At 35.0% G+C, this 12,443-nt stretch overlaps 1 pseudogene; it reads right to left on the reverse strand.

The window, feature by feature from the left end:
- Positions 1-5,850: 5,850 nt before the first annotated feature.
- On the reverse strand, positions 5,851-7,341 carry LOC105307443 (annotated as a pseudogene).
- Positions 7,342-12,443: the final 5,102 nt, after the last annotated feature.

Genomic DNA, 12,443 nt, shown 5'->3' on the forward strand with positions numbered 1-12,443 from the left:
AGACCTTACTCCCCTCATTAAAATTAACCCCAAATGGATCGCAGACTTAAATGTACAATGCAAAACTATAAAACTCCTAGAAGATAACATAGGAGAAAACCTAGATGACCTTGGGTATAGAGATAACTTTAGATACAACACCAGAGGCACAATCCATGAAAGAAAGAATTGATAAGCTGGACTTCATTAAAATTGCAAATTTCTGCTTTGTGAAAATCACTGTCAAGAGAACGAAAGGACAAGCCACAGAGGGGAAGAAAATATTTGCAAAAGACACATCTTGTTAGGATGAAGTGACAACTTTCAAGCTCTTTACATGTGGAACTCGTGTTATTTATTTTGATAGGAAGTATGAGGTATAAACCTAATTTATTTTCTTTAACTTGGGTATAAATTTTAATGATTATTTTTAAATCTTTATAATTTTACTAATTATAATCAAACCTCTCAGACATACTTAAAACTTATTTGTGGGTATTCTTTTCTATTTAATTTATATGTGTGTTCATTCATATGCCATAATGTTCGAATTATAGTAGCTTTATAGTAAATTATATAACTGCCTATGAGGAAACAGATACTCATCTTCTAAGATTTATTACTTGTACCTGAATGCCTCCAAATTATATTCTTTATTCAGATTCTTTACTGTTCACTCAGTATAAATTTAGAGCTGATATATATATGAAAAACTGAACTAAAATGTCTAATAACAGTTTTTAATTTTTATTTATATTCTAGATTTAAAACATGGGATAGTAATAGAATGCAACATTTTTTAAAAACCTGTAATAACTCACGTTTTCTATCTCTAATTAAAACAAGATTCTCTGTGGAATACTTTTGCATCATCTACCCCATTTCATTAATTCTGGCTACTGAAGTTAATTTAAATTTGCTCTTGTAAAATGAAAGCTCAGTATCAGCTTTTTTTCTCTGTTAGCATACTCAGTGAGACTTACAAATAGTCATCTGCTAGTGGGTAAACAGTAAACAGACTTGTCTAGTGCAAATAATCTTAGCCAATAAGTGTTATTTATGCTCCGTTTAGGACTAAAGAAATTAATCTGAGATCACAAAAAGATCTTCTTGTTAAAGCTAAAAGGAATTCTGCTTTGATTAGTTGCATATGCAAATATTACCCAATTTCTTTCATCCTCTTTGACAGTTGTACAAAAAGAAAACGAAACACAAAAAATGCAAGTCAAATCCACTACAAATGCAACTGCACTATAGAGCCCCTATATCTTTAATGATTTCTAGATGATATCTATGCTCAAACCTTTAATTTTATCCTCTCTTCCTAAACAGTTAAGAAGTTAGTCAAGACATGATGAGAACAACTGATTTAGACTTAGAGTTTACTTCAAATCACAAATGTGCAGCTTTGATAATTTAGAAAAATTCCTTGACTTGTATACTGAGCCTGTTTCTACATTCGTAAAAGGGTTGCAGTCATATTCAACATGGCTTTTGTGAGGATTAAAATAATCGATACATGTGGAAATACCTATCATTCTGGTCAAATATTTTTGAAAAGATGACTAAAATTTAAAGAGATAAATATAAAAAGAAGCTGACTAAAATGGTCCAGCAACATGTCGTTACCAGACAGACCTTGGCAGTCCACTGATATGAGAAGAGGCATCTCTCCTTGTCTTTTCTTTGTCCTGGTTTCTGAACACTCCCTTAATCTGCTTTGGGTGGTAGGGATTGACATTTCAGAAAGTTTTATTCAGTGTCTTTATGCCTTGATTTTAGGAAAGAAGAATAGTAACAGTGCTGAGCTCTGCCAAGTCACATAAAATTTCAGTGTTCTTTGTTTTCTGGAGAGCCGCTGTCGATTAGTAAGGTATAAGCCTCTCTTTGGAATGACTATAGTTAGTGTGCTTGCTGGATTTCTAAAATATATTTTTAATGTTCATTTGTTTAGATTGAGAGGATTGAGGGCCATATTTTTAAAAGGTTATCCCTTTATTTTGGAGACCTTGTAAATTGTGATACTACAGTCAAGAGAGTTAACTGACTGGGCTCCATATTTTCATTTTTAGCTTTTTTTCCTCAGATTTGACCAACAATGGTTAAGAATAAAAGAATTCAGACTCAAATGTCTTTCTCTTGTAAAGCACAGAGAACAGGGGAAAATGAAATTTAGGAATTTTTTTTTCCTCCTCCTCTTTTTTTTTTTTTAATCACTTAGCTTAATTCTTCATCTCACTTTGTGTTTCTAGCATGACCTCAGAAAGACCCTAATATGATTGACTTCACAGTGTTCGAATAGTAGATTGCTAAGAAGGACCAAGATATAGACAACCTTAGAGGCTACTTGGAATTATATTCAAGAAAGGTGGTCCAGCCAGTCAAACTTCCCACTTTATTAACGAGTTTCCTAGTTCTAAGAAAATTGAAGTATGTTCAATTGAAATAAAAAATGGAGATTTATCCCAGAGCATCTATCTTTCTATGTATATTTTAATGCTTCATAGATTCGAATATCTTGGATGACCTCCTACATTCATGTTCTTTCTTTAATTTTGCTTATAAAATAGTGAACATTTCTTTAACACAAAAGAGGAAAACCTTAACATTAATTAAAAAGATATCCTCAGTAGCCTAAGGTTCAGGGTGACTTGGCAGAGAAAATTACTGAATGGTAAAATAGTGCTGGTATTATAACAGTTTCATTTTAAGTTTCTCTTACTTGAAATTACAAGATACTATGTGACTCAGGAGAAGGACTAATAATAATATTCTGCTTGCTACTTATATAGCCCATTAAAGACCATTTTGATTAATTATTTGAAAGTCATAGGAAGGAACCTCTGTGATCTAACTTTTGAACAAGTAGACTTACAATATAAAGCTATGGCTCAAAATTTAAAAGAAAGTTTGAACTGACTTGTTTCTTCTGCCATCCCAAACCAGGTGTCTGTCAGTAAAATGAGTTGCTTTTAAGTCACTTATGTGGTCAGAAATATAATTTTTTTTTTTCAGGAAAGGAAGCTGAAAGGCACTATTGCCAAACAAAGCATTTGCAGTGTTCACATCTATATTTGAACATCTTTGATTTTCCCAAGAGGTGCAAGTGATAAGAAGTAAGGCAGAAAAATCCACTTGAATAAAGCTTTTCAAAATGGATGGAACAGAAAGAATTCCCAGAGGCAAGTCAAGTTCAACCCAAGAACGGCTTTCTCAGTGCTTTCACAACTAGTTAAAATACAAGACCAATAATACCTCAGTTCTCAAATCATTGCTGAAATCCAGCAGAAGGTTGTTAATATTGATATGGTTAATATACATCAAACAGGATTCCTTTAATTTTCTGAATCGAAAATTTCTCCACAGTGTTGACATTTCCTTACTGAACTCCCAAGATTGTTTGGTTTCAAAGTCTGTTGGGCTCAAGACGCATTTTGTTTTAAATAATCCTTCATAAAAAATTCAGTTTTCAGTCTAATATGATTGAAACTCAGCTTGAGTATGTTTTATAATGCATTGAAATGGAAAGAGTATGGGCATTGAATTATTCAAAACGTGGTAGGTGGAGTGATATGTGCTCTCATGTGGGAGGGGGTGATCAAAGAAATCAGTGAGACTTGATATGTCTTGTTATCTTATTTTATTTACCTTTTAGAACTCCTCTAAATATTAGAGGAAATAAATCAATATCAATTTTCACCTCTGTCACGTTCCACACTTCAATTATTAATGAATGTCAAATTTGACCACAGTTCTCTGTACCACCTGCTCTGCAATAATATTTCTGAGCCTTTATTAAAAATGCAAAATTGTCATTGAATTTCCAAATATGATTCTCCAGTGGCTAATTCAGCTTGTTTTATTAATAAGCAGGTTCTGATGAGTAATACTAATTTAATATGCCTGCATGTAAGATTAAACTATAAATTATTCCTGCTAAAGGTGATGAGATATGACTGCTATGTGGTTGTTGGGCAATAACCTTCCTGAATTAACCCTGAAAGCATATAATTCTTGGAAGAAACCATTACTTCATATTGTAGCAAATCTAGTATTATTTTGTATGTCTCTTTCAGCAGAAGAATATGCACGAACACAAACACATGGTGACAGGTGAAAACACACATGCACATTGTACATGCTTACATGAATTTTTAAATACAATTCTCCAGAAAGAAAAGGTTTTGCTAATGATTTGTACCTTTATAGTTTATTAATTTTATCCACACTGAAACACTTCATGAAATTACTTGCCCTTTTGTTGTTCATGTAATCTTTTCAAGTTTGAAATGCTAAATATAAATTGAAACAATTATTATTAGAGTCCTGGACCATAAAAGACTCTTTAAGTTACAAAAAACCTGGTGATTGGAGGTCAAATTCGCCACAGAATACTTCTCTACTCTAGAGTCCATTAGACTATCAGTACGGACCTACTTAAGGATAGAATTTTTCTATCAAGAAACTAGCTATCTTTTATTTATACTAAAAGGAGAGAACAGTGGAGGGCTGTGGCTTGGTGAATATATGAGACTCTTCTTTGTGCAATAAGCCACAAACAATACATGAAATAGCCTGGAGCCTTTTGTCTTTTGTACCAAGTTCTTTCTTATATTGCTCCTGATCAATTACACTTAAATCAACAAGAGTTGCTTGAACATTTGACAGTTGTGTTCCCCATACCCTAAAGCATTTTTAAAGGGTAACTCAGATAGAACTCATTCAAAAACTACTCCCTCCAAATTTTCTCAGGTTGGCATCATGAAGGTAGCTTAGAGGGGAAGGAAAAAACACCTTGATTTCCTGGCCTGCCAATCTAAGGTCAGGCAAGCATAAACCTTCATAGCAAAACCTAAATTTGCTCCCAGTTGAAAACTGGTTTCCATGGTCTTATATAAAAAGTAAATGGAGACATTACTTCCCTATAATTCTTTACCAAAGAATAAATATAGTTCATCATGCAAAGGGATGAGGAAAATTAGAATCTTCGAATATCTATTTCATAGATTACTTAGAAAATTTTTGTTGAATATATATATTCATATACGTATTGAATATATATATTTTGCTGAATACATATGTTGAATATATATGTTGAATATATATATATTCACAGTCCTAAAACTTCTCCATTTTTTTCACCTACCCAGACTGAGCAGTGGCTTCATCTCTAAACATAAAGCATCAAGTCACAGCAGTATCATAACAAATATTTTATTTGATATTAAAGTGAATTCATTGCTCGGGTATAAAGAAGGAATACCTTCATTTCTCCTGTTATTTCTTGCATCTGATTATTGCATCCTGCACAAAATGATTTTCCTTGATTTTAATCTAAAGGCGAGATTTTAACCTTTGTTAACGTGGAAACTGACCTCAGTAGGCAGAGCCAAGGACTGTTTTCACCTGAATTAATGTTTTCAATATGATTCAAGGTTTACTAGGATTTCCTCTGCCACTCCCAAATCCAAAAATGATAAGCTTCTCATCGGAGTTTCATAGCTGCCCATTACCTATTCTGCAGAAAGTAAAGTTAAAAAAAAAAAAGAAAATATGCTTCTATAATGTCTTTTTTTGACTTATTAACCAATGGATAACTACTGAGTTAAGACAGTGTCTATCATTGCTTAGAAAAATTGTTAAAGGTGAAACAACCCATTTCCCATTTAGAAAAAAAGTGCATCTCTCTGCCAGCATTAATTTAATTTTACATAAACATGCTCTTTGAGGCTGAAGCAAATCTGACTGGTTTTCAATGTGAAAATAAATATAAAAACTGTTCTTGGAGTTATTTCTAAACAGAACTTGTCTCTAATCCTAATGTAACAAAACTTCATTTGATGATGAATATTTAATCTTTTTTTTTTTTTTGGTGTGGTAAATTTCAAAGCATGAAACAACACAAAGCAGAACTTCACATACCAAACAAAAATACCATGTTTCTCTCCAGACTTTCTTGCCATCCTTGTCATTGTGCAAGCAGCAAAGATTGCAGCAACCAGTTGGACTCTGTTTCCCTGATGCTGGTGGTGTGCTCTTGGGGAAATGTCTTCCAGAGGGGAAAAGGGATGTGAGATCATCAGAGCATGGACAGCCTCGAAGACATTACTGTCCTGGCTTATGATGCTCTTCCAGCATTCTTTCAGTCAATGTCAGTCTGAAATTTACTTGGCTGATCATGTGCTCAGGATTGTCCTTCTTGAACAGGGTGTAGGAGTTCAGCACTGTACTGTTTAGAAAGTGGTGAAAGAATTTATACCATAACTTGTGCTCAGATGGATAAGAAATGAGCATCTGATCAGCTGAGTCCACATTCTCTGATCAGCTCCCATATTCTCATTATAATCCACAATGACACATAGCTTCTTGGTTTCCTTTCCATTTCTTTCGTCTACTTCAATCACAGTATCATTGTGGAATGTTGACAACATTGTCACCTCCTTCTTGTCACACCATTTCAGAGCTATGAGTTCACCACAGAATCTGGCTACAGCTGTCCCCTTTGTAATCCTTTTTTTCAGAACTTTGGGCATCCGTTTTCTGTTCAAATGAGCTATCTCTACTGCATCAGTCCTGTTTTGATATAATTTTCTGAAAAGCATGGGAGATATATAAAAGTTTTCGAGGAAGACACAGTATCCTTGGCTAAGAAAGTCACTGACCAAGGTAAGAGCAGTGTGCGATGATTTCAGACCATCAGTTGAATCTTTCAAATTCATACTGGGCCTTGTATGAACAAGCATATTCCACATGTAACCAAATTAACTTTCACAGAGTACATACAGCTTGAGACTAAATCATGTTTGTTTTGTCAAGATGTACTGCTTCGTAGCTAACCACCCCTCGAACAACATCAGTGATACATCGACTGCAGTGTTTCTGTTTGGAGTATATACAGTTGAAAACTAATTTCCAAGAAAGTTGAATACAGTTTGATCTTCTGCAATGAAATCTGGACCTTTGATTGACCAGTGGATATGGAAGAATTGTTGACAAAATGCAAGCACCAAAGCAAAAGTAAAAATCTTTCACCAGTTATAATTTGCCTGAGATAAGATATTTCCAAAAGAGGCCTTGTCGACCAAAAAAATCTTCAGCTCTTGTTTCTGCATGACACCTTGCAGTAACATTACTGCAAAAAAGACTTTCAGTTCATCATTATCAGCGTCTTTCCATTTATCCATTCATGAAACCTTTTCGGACCAGGTGACATTGAAGCCAATCTCAGGCAGCTTGGGCAATTGTTTTGCTGGTAATTTTTGAAAGTAATTCCTCTGTAGAGAACAGTTCAAAATACTGTAGTGGGTCAGTGGTATCACTAACATCAGCCTTTCTACCAGGGAATAAGGTCAGGACTGTCATCCGTGAGTTACCTCAGGGTAAATGCTGGAGCCACAAGCGCTGCCAGCGAGTGTTCTCAGGGCAAATGGAAAATGGGTTAATGTAGCTCTGTTATGTGACTTGACTTGGAAGTTTAACTTCAGAGGATTCTGTGAATATACCAGGGAGAGAGGACCCAGGGGTATCTTTTTCCCACAGACCAACCATAAATCTTTGCCCAGTGGGGAAAAAAATTAAGATATAGTACAGGAGAGACACCTGACAGATGATTACATTACTGGGTGATAGAAATGACCAAACTCATCTATGATCAGACACTATGAAGTATCCTCCCAAGGATGTAGTTACTATAAATTAAGAAGTGAAAATTCAGTTATGGAGAGATTTCCAGCTTCAGCTCTAATGCGCAAAAGCTTGGAAGTTGTCATTTTGTCCTTATACGAAAAAGTTGGACAAACTGAAGATCAATGACTTTTCATGGACACATCAGAGAGCTGAGGTTGTAGGGTAAATTGCCAACCCAGAATCTAGAGAAACGGTGAATTCACAGACACAACTTATGTAGCACAGAATAGGCTAGAGTCGTAACTGTGAGAAATACTTAAACGGTAATTTCAAAAATTGCTGGAGGCTGAGTGTGGACTAGCACGAGAGTGAGAAACTCTGGGTGGCTATGGTGTTAGGGATCCCCCCATGCATCCAGAAATTGCATCAGGTTCTCACAGTGAACGAAGATCAGAGGAACGTTTCCCTAATGGCTCTGGCAGCAGAAGGGAAGATTAACCACTGTGAAATATACCCAAGTTCTTCATAACAAAATCCCTCTCTTCGGGAAAACGGCTTTGTCGGCGCCTCAGCATAGTTGGGATAAGTGCCTTCCTCCCACTCCAGCCCCCTTCTAGCTTTCAGTCTCACCTAAGGAGAAAGTCTCATGGTCAACAAGGGCCAGAACTTAAAGGAAATAAGAACACTGCTGCCAGAGAAGAGAGTAAGGTGTAGGGCATCAAAACTTAAAAAAAAAAAAAAAAAAAAAATTCCTTCCGTTAAGGAAAGAAATTTAACTTTGGGTGGTGAACACACAATGCAATATACATGTGATATATTACTGAATCATACACTTGATGCCTATATAATTTCATTAACCAATGTCACCCCAATAAATTTAATTAAATTTTTTTTTTTAAAAAGCTTTTGGAAATTCTAAAATGTGAAATACACTGGAAATATACTTATGAAGGTCACAGTCTAGAGACACAAGCCCACTGAAAGGATTTGACATTTAATCATATGGTTTTATAGCACCCGCTCTCCCTCATGCTGGAATACCACACTAACGGAGCTCCAATGTATTAACAGTGCATTATAGCTGAAAGAGCTGCAAGACACAGACTCTGAGAGAGAGTACTTAGGGAAGCCCAATGGGGATACAAAGCCAAGGTGTTGAATCCTCTGGCACGTACAGCTACAGCAAACATTAAACACAGCCCAGCTTCTAGCCACACTAGCATAAATTCTCAAACTAAAGGCCTATTTACTTTAGCTCTTATTATCTGATACAGCATATCTGGCTTTCAATAAATAATTAGAAGTCATGCCAAAAGTCAAGAAAAAAACCAATATGAATAGACAAAGCAAGCATTAGAAACAAACTCAGATATGACACCAATCATCAATATTGGAATTACCAGACAGGAAATTTAAAATAACAATGATCAATGAGGTAAGAGTTCTAATGACAAAAGTAGACAATATTAAAGAATAAATGTAAGCAGAGTATAATACAGTGATGTAAGCCTAAAGATAGAAACTCTAAGAATCAAAGGAGCTAGAAATCTAAAAGCACAGTAACAGACACAAAGAATACCTTTGATTGGCTTATCATTAGACTCTACATAGCTAGGGAAAGAATCAGTGAGTTTAAAAATATGTCAATAGAAATTTCCCAAACTATAATATACAATAAGTTCTCACTTAACGTTGTTGACAGATTCTGTGCTTAAGTGAAACCATGTATAACAAAATCAATTTTACCATAGGCTAATTGATACAAACAAAAGTTAAGTTCTAGACATATCATCAATGTTATAACGGAAATGACACTGAACAAAACAATGTTATTTCAGAACCTACTGTAATTAGAATACCAGAAGAAAGAGAGAAAAGGGCAGAAGAAATATTTGAAGTAATAATGGTTGAAAATTTTCATAATTAATGAAAGACATAGGAATCTCAAACAATACCAAACAGGACAAATACAAAAATAAAAAATCCTACATACCTAGTCATATATTCAAGCTGCTGAAGTTAAAAACAAAGGAATCAGGGAAGAAGATGAAGGGAAAAAGGACCCACTTTAGCTACATAGTGCAGGGGAGGAAAAACTGTTTTCCCTCTATCATAGCTTTGTTGTTTGGGCCTGTAAATGAGACTGACAAAAGACAGATTAATAAAAGAAAAACAAAGTTATTAACATTCACGTCACACATATACATGAGAGTACTCAGTAATGAGTAACTCAAAGGAGTAGTTAGAACTTGGGCCTACAGAGCATCTTAAGAACAATACATTTTTAGAGAGGTGATAAGACAAAGGAAAAGGACTTTGAGTTCTAGGACAGCATGTTGTGGGAAGGCAAATCTACTGGGAAACTAATGAAAGATAAGGGTTAGTAAAGTTTGTTATGTAGATTCCACTGGTGCAGTCTCTGGGCCTAGAGTTCTTTGGTGATTAACTTCTATCCTTCCTGGTAAAGAGAAGATGGAGGGGGACAATTCTATAAATTTCAGTCCTACTTTTAGGCACATAAGGGAAGGGAAGAGAGCTTTTCTTGTAGATGTTCTCAATTACATTCAGCTCAATAATTATTATGACAAAGTAGCATATTTTGGGGTGGCATATTCTGCTACCCTTCATTAGCAAAAAAGGAGAAAAAGTATAGGAGACTTCTCATCAGAAACCTTATAAGAATAGAATGGAGTGAAATATTTAAAGTTTTGTAAGACAATAAACCCCACCAGCCTCGAATTCTACATCCAGAGTAATTTTCCTTCAAAAGTAAAAGAGAAATAAGGACTTTCTCAAGCAAAAATCTTGAGGGATTCTATCACCAGCAGACTTGCCCTGCAAGAAATATAAAAGAAATTCTTCGGAGAGAAGGAAAATGATATAGATCAGAAACTCAGATCTATATGAAGAAAGAGGAGCCCTGAAGAAAAAAATAAATGGAGATAAAATAGTCCTTTTTATTTTTAATTTATCTAAAAGATAACTGTTCAAAGTAATAACAACAATAGCAAAAAGAGTTAAAGGTACTGTTATAAAGCACCTACCTGCACTTCCCTTGAAGCTTTATAGTGTTATTTGAAGATGGGCTTAAGTTAGTTAAAAATGTATATTTTAAACTCTAGGATAACTACTAAAATTTTTTAAAGAAATATAACTGATGAACTAAGAGAAGAGACAAAATGGAATTATTTTTTTAAATGGCCAGAGAAGGCAGAAAGAAAGGGGTGACATTTAACTGTGGTAAAAGAGATAGGAAAATGAAATTGTTTTCATAGAACAAAATCGTGTTGAATAAAGAATACACAGATTTAGAGTTAAAAGAATGTATTTTTAAAATATTTTCTTTTGAGATTTTTCTAGGTTATATGAAATATTCATCTTTGATTCTTTCCTTGCCTCACAGGCTGGGGTATAAGCCTCAATCATTCACAAAATAATTCGAGATCTGTTGATCAAACCTTATGAAAACAAACTACCTGGTTTTGGGGAGGGGAGCCCAGGATATGTGCAACAGAGGCAGAATAATTTTAAAAGTTAGAAGAAGAAAGCAGAAGCTATAAAACTCTAGTGCCAGAGAGAACAAAAGCTACGTCCACTTAACATACATGTATAATTAGTTAGAAAGTGAAAATCCACTCAGTCAAACTAGTTTTTTAATCTTTGCAATGGCCAGCTTCTAACATGGCTTTTCCATTCATTTGCCTGCCTGGCAGAATGAATAGAATCATAGACTATCTCATTCAGTTGAAAAAGCTGAACTGGTGTTTCTCATGGGCACAAGCACAATTTAAGTTGCTTGAGTGCTTATGCATGTCCCAGAGGATGGGAGTTGAAGGAAGAGGAAAGTAGAGGGCAATGCTGAGGAAAGAGAATCCCACGGTGTTGTTGGAGCTCTGGGCCAGAATAAACAACGTGCTGTGACCTATTTAGCAAATGAAAAAGCAAACTAGAGAAAGAGGCCAAGGTCAGGGACTCACATCTCCTCCTGCTGAGATGATTTGGGATGTTCAGAACAAGAAAATGAATAGCTCACATGAGGGAGTTTCCTTGAACTCCCCTGGGCAATAAATCACTGACTGTAGTGAGGTTTCTGCTTTTCTAAGACTTCGTTAAATAAATGGCAGCGGCAAGCTGAGGTTTGGTTTGTATGTGGTTTCTGTTTTTAGACTAAAGGCAAATCCGGTGAAGAATTCTTCCCAGGTGGGCCTGTTTATGTTCAAGCCCGGATTGCCTTCCTCTTTGCCTGTCTCCCAAAGTCACCAGAAGGCTCTGAAACAAGACTCATCTCAGACACATCCTGGTGAAATTCTTGGACTTGATGCTTATTTCACAGTGCACATGTTCTAGGTGATTTTGTGTCCTGAAGTCACTTAATTTTATTTAAGGCTTTATGCTCACCAAGAGGAGGAAAAAAGTCAAATTGTACTGCCTAACACTATGGACAGCCCTCAGAATAAAGTAAATTTAAGATGGTTTTGTTTCCTTCTTTCTTTTTCTTTCTTTTCTCTTCCTCCCTCCCTCCCTCTGTCCTCTCTCCCTCTTTCCCTCTCTTCTTTTCTTTATATCTATCTATCTATCTATCTGTCTATCTATCTATCTATCTATCTATCTGTCTGTCTGTCTACTGTCTATCTATCTGTGTGTATTTATTATGGTCCTAATTCTGATAAGATAAAAACCATGAGAAAATTAATTGAAATAGAAAAATAGAAAAAAATCATGAGAAAATTAATTGAAAGGTTCAAAGTGAGTGTCTTTAAATGATGAAATTATGGATCATAATTTTCTTCTTTATATTTTGTTGGAATTTTCTAACTTCCTAACATTTTATAGCAGCA

This window comes from Pteropus vampyrus, unplaced genomic scaffold (genome assembly GCF_000151845.1).
Source record: "Pteropus vampyrus isolate Shadow unplaced genomic scaffold, Pvam_2.0 Scaffold497, whole genome shotgun sequence".
NCBI lineage: Eukaryota > Metazoa > Chordata > Mammalia > Chiroptera > Pteropodidae > Pteropus > Pteropus vampyrus.